This window comes from Agelaius phoeniceus, chromosome 1 (assembly GCF_051311805.1).
Source record: "Agelaius phoeniceus isolate bAgePho1 chromosome 1, bAgePho1.hap1, whole genome shotgun sequence".
NCBI classification, from domain to species: Eukaryota; Metazoa; Chordata; class Aves; order Passeriformes; family Icteridae; genus Agelaius; species Agelaius phoeniceus.
The window spans coordinates 152,497,929-152,512,726 of record NC_135265.1 but is presented as its reverse complement, the minus strand read 5'-3'; the positions used below and the strand labels follow the sequence as shown (position 1 = coordinate 152,512,726).

At 45.7% G+C, this 14,798-nt stretch overlaps 1 protein-coding gene across 6 annotated transcripts in view; it reads left to right on the top strand.

Moving 5' to 3' along the window:
- Positions 1-1,641: 1,641 nt before the first annotated feature.
- TSNARE1 (t-SNARE domain containing 1) overlaps positions 1,642-14,798 on the top strand; it is a 469,579-nt gene continuing 456,422 nt past the window's right edge. For 5 of the 6 annotated variants that reach the window (XM_054647416.2, XM_054647423.2, XM_077189516.1 and 2 more), the window contains exon 1: positions 1,642-1,776. The gene's annotated coding sequence lies outside the window, so the exon portion shown is untranslated. The remainder of the gene's footprint in view (positions 1,777-14,798) is intronic. The other variant, XM_077189514.1, reaches the window with a different exon arrangement.

Genomic DNA, 14,798 nt, shown 5'->3' with positions numbered 1-14,798 from the left:
GAATGTGCAGCATTATTATTGTATGAATAACGCACGTATTGATTAAGCAGTATTTCTCCAGCTCCAAAATGCAAAACCAGCAAGATACAGCCTGCAAACCAAAGCAGTCATATGAGATTTATCCCACTGTAATTTTTATGATTGCTGTCCCTTGGAATACTTGGGCTGTTTTATATTGGCACGTGTTTATATATTTCTTTTCTTATTTACTTTCATGAGGCTCACGCTGGAGGTAAATATGATTTGTACTGAAAATTACTGCAAAATTTTCACAGTGGTTTTTGAAATGTAATCTATGCTTCTTGCAGGATTAACTCGTTCTTCCTTCCTCCTCAAAAAAAAAAAACCACCCAGCAAGACACAGGGCTTTGCACATGCAGCTGTAGTCAGAGGATTTTGCAGACGACAAGCAGACAGCTGTATTTCGTTATCAGTATATTTTTATGTCCCTTCTCCTAAGGGATTTTCCTCAGAGTCCACAGAAATAAATGATTATCAATGCAGCAAAAGATGGAGGCAACTGCTCCGATAGCAGCTCGGTGCTGTAAAACCCTGAAGTTTATGGAGGCTCAGGTGGCCCCTCAGCCCTTTTAAAGCTTTTTTTTAGCAGGGCTACTGGTGCAGAACTCCATTTCTGAACAGGCAGCTGGCTTGTCAGTCCCTTGTTAAAATGAATTGTTGGTTAAAGGCTCTATCAAGAAAATCCTCTTTATAACTCCTTTTGCAAGCCAGCCACCACGTAAAGCTGCTGTCGCTTGGCAAATAAAAAGCAAACTCCTCGCAGGTACAGTTGTACTCCAGACTGCTCTATCAAAGCACTTGGGCTGGGTGAACCTCCAGTCTCAGCCTGCAATTTGTGGTGTTTTGGAGAGAGTTAGTGGCTTTAGTAGCAGCTAGTTGGTGGGGTTTATTCATTTATTTCTGTGAGCAGTGCCCTGGGCACTGTGAGGCTATGAAGGAGGGCATGGACCTGTCAAGGAATCACAGAATCACTAAGGTTGGAAAAGACCTGAAAGATCACTGGGTCCAACCATTCACCCAGTACTGCCAAACTCACCACTCAACCCTGTCCCCAAGCACCACATCTACACTTTATTTGAGCATTTCCAGGGAAAAGGTGAACCCACTACTTGCCCTTTAGAATGCTTGGCCAGCCTTCCAGTGAATAATTTTTCTTAATATCCAACTTGAATCTCCCCTGATACAACTTGAGGTCGTTTCCTTTTACGCTATCTCTGGTTATGTGGGAGAAGAGACGACTCCCCTCATAGCTACACCCTCCTGTCAGGGAGTTGTAGAGTGATGACGAGCCCCCTGAGACCCCTTTCTACAGAATAAACACCCCCTGCTCCCTCAGCCGTTCCTGAGGAGGGGGAAGATGGGGAAGATGGGGAGGATGAGGAGGATGAGGAGGATGAGGAGGATGAGGAGGATGAGGAGGATGAGGAACAGGGAACATCCCCCGGAGCGGCGGCAGCCGGGGAGCGGCTACTGAGGGGCGGCTCCGGGCCGCGCCCTGTAGAGGGAGGTGCTCAGAGGTGGGCGGGGCCCCTCCGGCCGTCCCCTCCGCCGATTGGTTGCCGGGTGAATGGGACGGAGCGCCGCGTCGCAATGCACTCTGGGAGTCGTAGTCCACAGAGTGCAGCGCGGCCGACAGCACCAGCGGAATGTGGACTACAACTATGGGGAGGAGGGAGTGACACGTGGTCGCGGCAGGCGGGGCCGAGGCGGTCACGTGATGTTTGGGTGCCGGCGGTGACGGGCGCGCGGCGGCAGGTGAGGGGCGCGCGGCGGTGCCGCTGAGGGGACAGGGGGGTGACACGGGCTGGGAACGTGGGACAGCGGTGACACTGGGGCTGTGTGACACGGGAACCGGGCTGGGCTGGCACTGGGGGCTTGTGTGATACGGGGACAGGTGTATGTGTGTGTGTGTGACATGCGGACAGGCATGGCCTGGCGCTGTGTGTGGGCGTGCGACATAAGGACAGCGCTGGCCTGGCACAGGTTGGGTGGGGCGGGTGTGTACATGGGGATGGGGCTGGGCTGGCACTTTGTGGGTGTGTGACATGGGGACAGGCTGGCCTGGGTGTGTGCGACACGGGCACAGGTGTGTGTCACTTGGGGGGAGGGCTGACCTGGCATAGGGGGTGTGTCACATGGTGATATGGGGACAGGGCATGGCACAAGGGGTATGTGTGTGACATGGGGACAGGCTGGCCTGGGTGTGTGCGGCACGGGCACAGGTGTGTGTGTGTGTGGCTTGGGAACTGGGCTGGCACAGGGGGGATGGGTGTGACATGGGGACGGGGCTGGCACAGGGGTATGTGTGTGACATGGTGACAGGGCTGGCCTGGCATAGTTTGGGGTGTGCATGTGACATGGGGACAGGGCTAGCACAGGTCAATGTGACATGGGGACAGGAGTGCCCTGGCACAGGGGGCAATGTGTGACAGGGGGACAGAGCTGGGCTGGCACAAGCTGGAGGGGTGTGTGACATGGGGATGAGGATGGCACAGAGGGGTGTGACATAGGGACAGGAGTGGTGCAGGGGCAGTGTGTAACATGGGACAGAGCTGGGCTGGGCTGGCACAAGCTGGGGGGGGTGTGTGACATGGGGACAGAGCTGGGCTGGCACAGCAACTGTGGGTGGAAACTGGGGACTGTGGCTGCTGTTGCACAGCGTTTTTTGTGTGTAATGAGTGATTTGGGGACAGGGCTGTGAGCAGGGAGGGACACTTGTGAGGGTGCTGTGGACCACACCTGTGTCCCTTGTCAGCAGTGACTGGGTGAGGATGGGATGTCCCTGCACCCAGTTTGCCACTGTCCCACAGCTGCTCAGGAAGAAACCCTGATTTATCAATTTCCAGCACAATGACAATGCTGGGAACTGCTCCTGGCTTGTTACCTGCCAGGTTTTTGCTCAATTTTAACCTCACAGAGGGCATGATGTTTTTTATTTATCACTTTTTCCTCCTTCCAGGCTAATTCAGGAGCTTGAGGCAGTGGGATGGCTTTGGAAGTACAAGGAGAGGAAATAAAACCACTTTTAAATGTACAAAGCGCCGCTTTCTGCGGTGGCCCTCAGCTGACTGTAGAAACTTTTTTTTTTGGTTGCTTTTGTACTTGGAAAAGTGTTTGTGGTTTGAAGCTTTTAATAAAAGCTCCCCCGAGCTGTGGGGTACAATTAACCTCCGGCATCTGGCGCTGGAGTGGACTTTGCTGGGGAAACCTCGTGTTCCCATGGAAGTGCTCGGTGTCTTTGTGTGCATATCAAAAAGGAGAGGGTTTGGAGAGCTAAAAGCACGTTTCATTCTGCCACCAGCACGCTGAATATGCCCTGCAGAACCCTCTTCTTGTTAGCATTTGAAGTTGTCTGTGACATTTTGGAGCTTGAGGTGCATCCTTGTGTCTGGGAGTGCTGCAGGAACAAGGAGATGTTTGTTTGCAAACCCTTGCGTGGGGTGGCGGCTCCAAGTTTTGCTTTGTGCTTTATTCTGCACAGAGGATTTAGGATTCAGCAGACTGAATCCTAAATTTTTACTAGCTATGTGTGTGGAGTGGGAAGGATTGATTAAAATATGAGGGTTTTCCCCCACCTTTTTTTTTTTTTTTTGTTAGCAATAAGGTTTATGCTTATTAAGCATTTATCCCTTTTTCCAGGCTGTTTTTTTCCCTTTCCAGTGGGGCTGTGGACATACAGTGCTCAGTCCTGCCCTGCTGGGCTTTGCTGTGGTCCAGGTGTCCCTGTCCAGGTGTTTCTTTAAATCACCACTGGCTCAGCCCAGCTGCTGTCTGACCCCTTGATGCTCTCCTGCTCTGCTGTCTGCTCCAGCTGTGATGCCCTTTTCCATCTCATCTCCAGGCTGAGCTCTGGGTGGAGTTGTCTGGAGTGTTAATCATGGAATGGGTTGGGTTGGAAGGGACCTTAAACACCATCCAGTTCTACCCCCCTGCCATGGGCAGGGACACCTTCCTCTGTCCCAGGCTGCTCCAAACCCCATCCAACCTGGCCTTGGGCACTTCCAGGGATGGGGCAGCCACAGCTTCTCTGGGCAGTCTCTGCCAGGGCCTCCCCACTCTGTCAGTTATGAATTTCTTCCTAAAATCCAATCGAAATCTACCCTCATTTAGCTCAGTGATATTCCCCCTTCTCCTGTCACCCCATGCCCTTCTGGAAAATCTCTCTTCTTTGTGTTGATGCAAATTCAGGTTTTTAAAGCTTTGATGTGTCAGGGCATTGTCTGACCCCTTGCTGCCCTCCTGCTCTGCCATCTTTGCCAGCTGCAACATCCTTTTCCCTCTCATCCTCAGTCTGGTTTCTGGACTTTTTCTAGGGTGTTAAATGTGCTGATTCCCACTTTCCAGTGGTCATCCATGCAACAAATCATCCTTCTTGTGCTTTCCAAGGCCTCCCACCTTAATAGTTTGCTTTTGTTTATTAATGCAACTAAAAATTAGCTTGGCCATTAATGCAGCTTTGATGGATGTGGGGGAGGCTGATCAGTGCAGCCATGTGTCCTGCTTGATCTTCTGATTCAGATTCCATCCCTGTTTCTGCCTGTTATTGTGTCTAAAGCAAGAGTTACAGGGTGGTGAGGCAATGAACCAGGCTGCCCATAGAAGCTGTGGATGCCCCATCCCTGAAAATATTCAAGGCTGGGTTGGATGAGACTCGGAGCAACCTGGGATAGTGGAAGGTGTCCCTGCCCATGGCAGGGGGTGGAACTGGATGAACCTAAAGGTCCCTTCCAACCCAAAGTGTTTTGTGATTCTGTAAATTATTTAGTTGAGACTGGTTGAGTTGAGTTTAGTTGGCCAAAGAGACTGGTAGAACAGAGAATTCAATATTACAATATTTTATTCCCATCCTCTCTTGTGCAAGCAGCCTCATTCATTTTCTCACAGCTCTCTTGATTTATTTGTTTATTTATTTATTTATTTATTCAAAATATTTAAAACCTCTTATCATTTACTCCTCATCACACAACCCTCCGGTGTGACCAGGTTTCCCTTCCTGCTCTGGGTCTGGAGAATCTTTACCAGGAGTGGAGGAAAAATTAATACTCGGTGTCTTGATAAATTTGCACATTGATATTACAGCACTTAAAATGTAATTGAAAAGAAAAATAAAAGAGGGAAGCTGAAAATGAATGAGTCTGTGCTTCCCTTTCCTTATATATATATATATGTATATGTATTTCAAATGATATTTTGAATTGTTGGTTCTTCTAGGATTTCAGGAATATTTAAATACCAAGTGTGAAAGGGCAAATAATATCAAGATAAAAATAACACTTTCGATTCCCTGCCTGTACCATAAACACATTCTGCTCGATGAAAGTGGAATGAACTGTTAAAAACTTGTAATTTACTTTTCCCATCTTTATTATCCTACTTCCTACAGTTCACCTGCTTTGGGCAGTGGGATGAGCTGGGTGACTCTCACTTGGGTTTTTTTTTTGGGCCCTTCCAAGTGTTGCTGGTGCTTGAGAGGACTGGAAATTGGTGAGACCTGAGGGTTTTAAGTGGGCACGAGGAGCCTTTGTTTTATTTAGGGTTGGAGTTGTCATTGTCAGGGCAAAGCCTGATTGCACTGGAAAGGACCTGTGTGTCCAGGTTTGGTCCCAGTGAGGATGGATGGATGGATGGATGGATGGATGGATGGATGGATGGATGGATGGATGGATGGATGGATGGATGGGTAGATGACTGAATCTTTCCACTCAGGGCATGGTTGGTCTTGTGTTTCCACCTCTGGTGTCTGGGCTGGGGGATGAACAGATTGAAGGCGCTTCTGTGGAAAAGGACTTGGGGGTGCTGGTGGATGAGAGGCTGGACAGGACCCAGCCACTGCACGTGCAGCCTGAAAATCCAAGCGTGTCCTGGGCTGCATCCAAAGCAGGGTGGGCAGCAGCTGAGGGGGTTGTTCTGCCCCTCTCAGGTGAGACCCCACCTGCAGAGCACAGGAAGGAGATGAAGCTGTTGGAGCAAGTCCAGAGGAGGCCACCAAGGGGTTCAGAGGGATGGAGCCCCTCTGCTCTGGAGCTGGGCTGGGAGAGCTGAGATGTTCAGCCTGGAGAAGAGAAGGCTCCAGGGAGGGTATAAAGTCCCTTAAAGTGCCTAAAAGGGCTCCAAGAGAGCTGGAGAGAGACTTTGGACAAGGGCCTGGAGTGATACAACAGGGGAAAATGGCTTCCCACTGACAGAGAGCAGGTTTAGATTCAATATTAGAAAGATATTCCTTATTGTGAAGGTGGGGAGGCCCTGGCACAGGTTTTCCAGAGAAGCTGTGGCTGCCCCATCCCTGGATGTGTTCAAAGCCAGTTTGGAAGGGGCATGGAGCAACCTGGGATAGTGGAAGCTGTCCCTGCCCATGGCAAGGGGGTTGGAACTGGATGATCTTTAATGTCCTTTCCAGCCCAAATCATTCCATGATTCCTGACCATTAGAATGTGTGTGTTTTCCTATGACATGATCCCCTTAGTCTACATTTAATCCAGTTATTTAAGCATGAGCCTAACTCACAACTGGAGGATCAGAGTGTACCTCCATGATGGTGTTTGTGGGGGAAATGCTGCAAAACTTCTTCCTCAGCAGCATCACCAACCTTCCAATGTGCATTGTATTTTTCAGAACACTTTTTGCCATGTGCAGATCCAAAGTGTGGTCCCAAACTGGCCTTGGTGTTTTTGGCAGTGTTTTTGGCAGTGGCCTTGGTGTTTGTGGCCACCACAAGGCTGTAGGAAACTCTGCCCTTCACTTGATCCTGAGTGAACAGAAAGCTTCATAAAATATTGGTGCTTTTTTTCCTACTGCAAAACAGCCGGAAGTGTCTGTATTTTGCTGTCAGAAAGGCTATTTGTGGTTTTTAATAATACACTGTATTTCCCAAAGAATATGGTCAAGATAAGAATCTTACTCCCTATTTTTTTTCCTGCTTGCCTTGCAAATGGTGGCGTCTAAGATTAAAATAAAGCAAGAGTTAAATTAATCTGATTTAACACTTGCAGGGAGGTTTCTATTTAAAACTCTTTTTCTTCGAAGTGTCACTAGTCAGGAAATTCAGTAGGCAGGTGCCATCTCTTTGTTGCAGTGCATGGGCACATCTCTGCAGTGTTTCTGATGATGGAAAAAATAGCATTTAACTAAAATAAAAAAAAGGGGCAGGATGGATTATCTTTTTTATTTTTTTATGTCCATTTTGCGTGTCCATTAGAAAAGCAAAGATTGAACTGATAATCAGTTGCTTTTTAAATATATCCTGAAGATTGGTACAAAAATAAGAAGAAATGGTATATCAGCAGGTGGTTTTTTTTTGGTTTTGTTTTTTTTAATGGGATGCAGAGCTGTAGGGAAAAGCTCTCCCAAGGGCCATTTAGGGGTGTTGTCAGTTCATCTGCTAGGATGCTGCAAGAAAAATCTGGAATGTATTTTCCAGCTACTCCTTGAATTAAGTCAAACTTGGCCACAATACCTATACTTACTATTTTTATTTTTTGTAAAATTCCTTTTTTTGGAAGTAAATACTGATGTTGGGTTAGGTGATCTCTTCACACTCTGTCATTTCTTTCTTAAATAAAAGCAGAAAATAACTGCAGAATGTTTGATGCTCTTCATTGTGTAGCGTTTGTTTTGTTCTTGCTCTGCTGTCCCCCCTGCTGCAAAGCCAGGCATTGCAAAAATAAGATTTTTTGAGGTTATTGAAGACTTTATTAGTCCTCCTTCTCCTCTCTGCATACATTTATTGTCATTCTGGTCTTGAATAACTTGGCCATGTATTTTTTTTCCCCTTGTAGGACTCCTCCATCATCTGGTGCATGGAGTAAAGGAGTGCAGGAGACAGCCGTGCTGTAGGATTTTATTCCAGAACTGTTGCCATAGTTCTTATTTCTGTAAAATAAAACATTTTCTTCTTCCACGAGAGACTTTGATCATGCTCATTGCTGAAACCTGTTGCTTTTTTTCCCCATTTTTAATGAATCTTTTTGTGATGCTTCTGCGTGGAGGAGGGAGGTGCCTCCTTTGTTTTTCTACATGTGAAAGACCAGGCAGATTTGGAGGTGTTATAACCCAGATTTTTGGATTAACCCATTTCTGGGCTGCGTGAGATGCCAGAGACTCAGATATGGTATGAGGGAACTCCCAAACTTGCTATTAATTGCTGCTTTGTAAAAAATCCCATACAAAGCCAGGAGTTCTGTTTTTCTTCATCCTTCTTCCCCAGCTTTGAAATTCCCTAATTTTTTGTGAGAGGAAAAGAGGGAATGACTTTAAGCTGAAGAAGCTGAGCAACCTGGTCTAGTGGAAAGTGTCCCTGCTCATAACAGGGGTTTGTAATGAGATAATTTTTAAGGTCCCTTTCAACCCAAACCATTCTGTGATTCTATGATTTACAGACATGTGACATCTCATGATTGTCACCACAGTCCTCATGCAATGGTGCTGCCTGCCCATCTCACGTGCCCCCGTTTTTGGGGTGTCTTAGAGGAACAAAATCCTCTTGGGCTGTTCAGGGAAGATTTGGATGATGTCTCACTGCGTCTACAAGTTGTGGAATAGTCACTTTAATTTTAGATTCATTGGATCATAGAACAGTTTGGGTTGGAAGAGACCTTCAGGATCATCTCATTCCAGCTCCAGCCATGGGCAGGGACACCTTCCATCAGACCAGGCTGCTCAGAGCTCCATCCAACCTGGCTGTGGACACTCCAGGGATGGCAAGTGCTCAGGATCACAGGAACCAGTGGTTGCAACTCACTTTAGGTAATTGCAATTAGGTTTGAGCTGAATTATTAGCAAATTCTTTTGCAGCATCCCATATCCCAGCATGGAGATGTTCACCATGCTCCAAGTTCTTCTGATTTTGGAGATAAAAATGCTGCTGTGCATCTGGAGATGGGGGAGGGTGATGAGGCTGCAGAAGTGCTGGGTAGCACCTTGTTTCATATAACCCTGTATGTGACAGAAATTCTTGGAAGCTGCAGGGCTTCAGATTTTCCTTCGTGTGAACTGAATCAAGAGCTAAACCTTAATACAGCTTTTTACTGTATTTTTCCCACAAAAACAATTGATTTGTGGTCCCTTGTGACACGATTCGCTTTCTAGACTCTCATGAGAACCTCCTAATTTCTAAATACCTGATTTATACAAATTTAGACATAGTGTTACATAGCTTGAGATGTGATTTACCTTCCCCAAGTGTATTGAATGTCTTCTGTTGTGTGCCTGCCAATCTCCAGCTGCTCCCTTACCTGAGGGCCTGTTGCTGCTGGGGTGACCCTGATGTCAGTCCCATCAAATATTCTGCTGCAGGTTGTGGATGCTCAGGGAAAAAGTATGAAAAATTAAGCTTACAAATATACCTACGTTATTAAATCAACAACTAATTTCTGTAATATAGTGCATAAGACTATATATATAGAACTCAAATATATATAATAATACTGGATGTAGTTTTGTTTGGTTTTTTGTTCTGGTTTGTTTTTGGCCTTTGTTTTAAGGAATTTAAAATTTAAGTCTCTTCTCTGCCAAAAGTGCTGTGGGATTGATGTGGGCAGGATGAGGCTGTGGTGAATACTCATAGCTGTGATCAGGAAAGTTTGTCCAACATCCTGATCCTCCCCATCCTCTTGCAGACCATCCCATGCAGGTTTTAAAGCAATCCAGAGCTGCAGCGATAGTGAAAAATCAAATCATTTTAGTAAATCTACTTTTATTGATGATAAATATGGTAAAACTCTAAAATAATTAAAATAATGGTGCTTAAATTGTGTTGAGGTTACTGCATGTTAGAGGTTCAATTTCTCAGTGTCAAGGACCTTCAGCTTCCATTAACAGCAAGTGCTCAAAGATGGTAATAGGTGGTAAAATGTGGGTGTGGAAGCCCGAGAAATGCTGTCCAAAGCTTTTTGACACTTCTCTTTTAGAGAACAACTCTGTGCTTTCCAAAACCCTCCTAAGTTTTGATCAGGCACCATGGGGAGGTTTCATTGCTATGGGTTGGTGTTCTAAAAATGTAATGGATTCTGTCCTAGCCAAGTGCCCACACCAAGCCCTTGGTGAGACATCTTAGCAAGTGGTTTCGTCTGATCTGGTTTCGTCTCCTTTGTCCCAAACATAGGGCAATCATGGGACTGGAATTCTGGTGGGTTGGGTTTTTTTTTCCTCTTATGGGAATACTGGCAAACTGTCAGTTGTCAAGATCCTCTTCCCTGTGCATGGAAACCAAGGTCTGCTTTTTTATTTTATTTATTTCTATTTCTTTGCACATTGTTCAGGTGTACCTTTGTTTCCTTTCTTATATAAAGATATCACACAGGCTCTGAAATCTTCAGGCTTGCTCTTTTCTCTTTGGCCAGTTCTTTTCCTACTGCACTGTGCTTCCCTTCCATTTAAAAAATAATTATAATTTAAGTGTAATCTCAGAAACAGAGTTGGGCATCCTAGGCCTGTTTGTGAGGCATTTGAGCACAGAATATAAAGAGTGTGCAGAAAATAGTCTGGAGATCCTGCTATCCCCAGGGGCACTTACTGCCTCTCTGCCTGTACTTCCTGAATTTGACCATCTCTTTTCCTTTCCTTCCTGGTGAGACCAAAAAGAGTTTTTGAATTTTCCTTGGTGACTGTTTTGTGGGTTTGAGATGCTTTTGGCTCCTTCACCCCATTGGGGTGTGAGATCCTCCTGCTGGGACAGTTTGATTTTTGCTTCTTTCCTTCACCAGCAGAAAGGAAATTACTTTTCAAAATTTGTGGTTCTTCCTGGATTGGGGCAATAATCCAGGTCCTTGGAAGCAAGTGGTGGCCTGCAGGGTAAGGGGATGAGTGGTCTTCACTGGTCATGCAGATCATAGAAGGGTTTGAGTTAGAAGGGACCTTCAAGATCATCTTGTTCCAATCCCCCTGCTGTGAGCAGGGACACCTTCCACTATACCAAGCTCCATCCAATCTGGCCTGGAACAGTTCCAGGCAGATGAGTCCCTTGGCTGCTTTCCTCTACAACAACTTGGTTGAGGGAGACTTATGGGTTGATGTCCTCCTTGCTCCTCTCCCACACCCCAGAGAGGCAGTTGGTTGTCATCTCCATGGACATCATCTCAAAGCCTACCAGCATCATGATAAATCCCTTGTTATTGGCTGGAGCAATGTCCTCTGGTGGTTCTCCACCCTCTGTTTCCATTAACTCACCATCTTGGGCGGACTGAGCCTCTGGTTATTTTGCCTGGCTGTCTGAAAGAACACTTTGCAAAGTTCTGAGCAGACCAGGGTGACCTTGCACTTGCTGATTTGGTAGCTGGGCTCCGATGCCGATTCCCTGCGTGACATCTCATAAATAGCTCCAGTTTTCAGTTTCATTTCCCAGACCTGTTTACACCTTGCCAGAAATAATTACAACCTCTGAGCCTGGGGTTTGCTGGGCGAGGGGGAGGAGGGCAAGGAGAAAAACCTGCAATCCATGTTTTTTCTTGCGCTGTCGTCAACGTGGTGCTGCCAGCGGGATTGGAATCTCCCTTCTGGGGCATGAATCAGGCTGTGCTCGCGTCCGCCCGGCATCGCTCCCCTTCTGTGCTTGAGAATTTTTCCCCTTCCTCTGTTCAGCATCATCTTAAATTCATATCCCAGGCAGTGCCTCCCTCACCTGCTTTATTACCTCTTAATGTGTTTTCCCAAGAATGTCTCGCACGCGAATAAACCTCTCCCGATGCCCATGTAAAACCAGTTCCTTCTGTGCTCTTCCTCTTCCAGTGCCTGTGCATTTTCCTCCATCCACGCAGAGCTACTTTTCTCCTTCTTGCCATGTTTTTTTGAGCACCTTGGTGCCTGAGCATCCTCCTGGAGAGGCGGGTGGATGCCATCACTGCCGGCTTTGCATCCAAGCCGGCGCTCGCTGTGGTCATGTGTGGAGCCGGTGGGGAAGGCAGGAATATTTTTAGCCTGCACTTCTGTGAGCTGCTCAGGGGGCCGCCCACAGCAGAGTATTAAAATAATAGCAGGGACATTGGGTAAGCTCTGCAGCAAAATGTTGATATGCAAATTGCCATCTTAAGAGCAAACCTCAAGGCGATTTTTGGCAATGCATGCAAGGCTCCAGAGCAGTGTGTTTTGAATAAAGATTACAGCAAAGGGATTTTGCCTGGAGGCCATGCTCGTCTCATTTATTCTGAAGCTTAGCAGAGCTGGTAATTCAGTGTTGGAAGCCAACAGGGTGAAACGTATGCACCTTTAAAAAGGTATTAGATTAGCATTGGTGAAACAAAATGTCACATCACCTCTGTAACTGAAATTTCCAGGCTTTCAGAAGCAATAAATTTGGTTGGATTTCATTTGTGAGCAGTTCCTGGGCGCTGTCCAAGGAAGAGGCGGCTCTGATGGCAGCAGAGTTGGTTTGGGAGGTTTCGAGGCATTACCTGGTGAAAAAATGAGCTTGTGCCAGCTGATTCCACACTGCTTGGACTTTTCTCTTCAACTTGGTAGTGGATGGCTTGGCTGTTGGAAACCTTGCAGTAAGAAATCAGATCACACATGAATTCCTTATTTTTGCTGGGGTTTTTTTTGTTTATTTTCTTGGCTATTGAGTTCATGTTGGCACTACTAGGAAGGAAACAGCAGTAAATTTGTAATATATTAGAACAGTTTGAGTTGGAAGGGATCTGAAAGATCATTTTGTTCTGACCCTCTGCTGTGGGCAGGGATGCCTTCCAGTAGACCAGGTTGCTCCAAGCCCTGTCCAGCCTGGCTTTGGACGCTTCCATGGATGGAGCAGCCACATTGCCATTTATAATGTCATGTTGAGCTTCCCATCCACCAATATCCCCAAGTCCTTCCTCTCCTCAGGGCTTTTCTCAATGGAAGATTTGAATTCTTTCATTTATTCCAGTTCTTGAGGAGCAAGGATGAAATTGTAGGTGTTTTCATTATTCTTTGTTTCCTTCACCCATCAATGCCTGGGCATTGATAGGTGAAGGAAAAGTTCATATCACACCCAATATATTGCTCTAGAATTGAAAAGTGGCAGTAAATTAAAACAACATGTGAGTTTTGGTGGTTTTTTGAAATTTTTTGATTCTTGAAGATTGTTACAAATCCATCCCTTTTAGAGGCTGGAGAGGGATGATTTTGAGTGGGAATAAAAGTAGTTGGTAGCTAATTTTTCTCACTTTGAACGAAGCATGGAAGAACCAGGTGGCTGAGACTCTGTGGGAACACATTCTGACTTTGATACAAGTTTGTGTTGATCAGATCTTAGTTCACTTGTATGCTTTTACTTTAATTACGTGTTCCAACACCATGAGACTTTTAAATATCAGATTTTGAGAATGTTCTCTGCCAAAACTGCACGCTCTAAGTGCAGATCCTGTTGGCAGGCATCTCCGGAGCTGTTGACTTCCCTCTTTTGTAACCTCATCCTCTCTTGCCGAGCTTTTTCCCTCCTTAAAATTGTAACATCATTTGATAAAATAGCAAAGCTCATGGGTGTGTAGCCCTGTGAAGATCACTGTGTCCTGCCTGCATCCCAACAGAGCCAAGTGAGAACAAGACAAACATCTTTTGAGTTTGGTTCAGGCACATCTTGGATCTTGTTTGTGTCTGTCTTTGGTGCATCCTGCTTCTCGCCGGCCTTAAACACAAGATGCTGGTTTAGTCTTCTCATGCTGCCTTGTGCCTTGATGAGATATTGATTCTTCCCTCCAAGGTGATGGAACTCTGCTCCCGAGTTTGAAATGCTCCATGTCTCCACCTCTCCATTATTCTTCCTTCTGGATTATTTCATTTGCAGGAATGTTCTTCATTTTCCCCAAAGCTTGTTTTTGGTGATGTATCAGGGAACATCGCAGCTGACTGTTATGCCAGTGTTTTTGTCTTTCCAGATTGTGTTTCCTGAAATTTCCCATCAAATCTGTGTTCAACTCCTTCTGCGTTCAGTCTCCTATTTTAAGGTCTTTATTGCAGGAATTATCTCCATAGTCTGTATTTATACAACGTTTCATGTGATGCAGATGTGATTCCAGTGTGGTGCCTTTGATAATACCTTTAAAATTGTTGTCTTAGTAGTTAAAAATCTTGAGAATGCCGTCATCTTACATAAACATTTTTATTTATATAGGTCAGAGACAAAAATTAAGACACATTAAGACATTGTAGCTGTTAATACTTAAAAATCAAATACAAATAATTAAAATATACATGTATTATTTTTTTCTGGCCCTACCTTAGTTCCTTTGGTAGTTACGACACCAGCTGCTTTCTGTGGGGCAGCTGGAATGCTGAACTCTCATCTCAGCAGATAAGAAATATTTTTGTAAAGCTGTGCATTTAGACTAATTCTGTCTGCCGTAGAATGTGCTGAGGATTTGTGATCCTCAGCAAGCATTTGACAGATCTTAACTAGTTCTGCTCTGTCTTGTCAATCAAAATTAAACGCCCACCTCACTCCTTCCTACTTTCTCTCTCTTCCAGCCTTTTTATTTAGGTTGGTCATTAAAATTGCTCATAACCATAGAAACGAGGAAAACCCGCCCCTTACTTTCCAGAGCCTTAGAGTGATATTCCTGTACTGACATCATGTGAGTTACATACACGATAGCTTAAAAAAAACCAAAACCCAAAACCTGCAGGTGGGCAGAGTTGTCATTAATTCCTCCCTAAAATGGAGTTGTCCCAGTGGATGCCAACCAAGGACCACGTCCCTCTTGCATTCTTGTATGGAGAATGAAAAAGGGACACAAAGGAGAGCCCCTGCTGAGGAGAAACCACCAGAAAAAGATAGAATTGGAGAAGAAAACATCAATTTGGGGGATGGA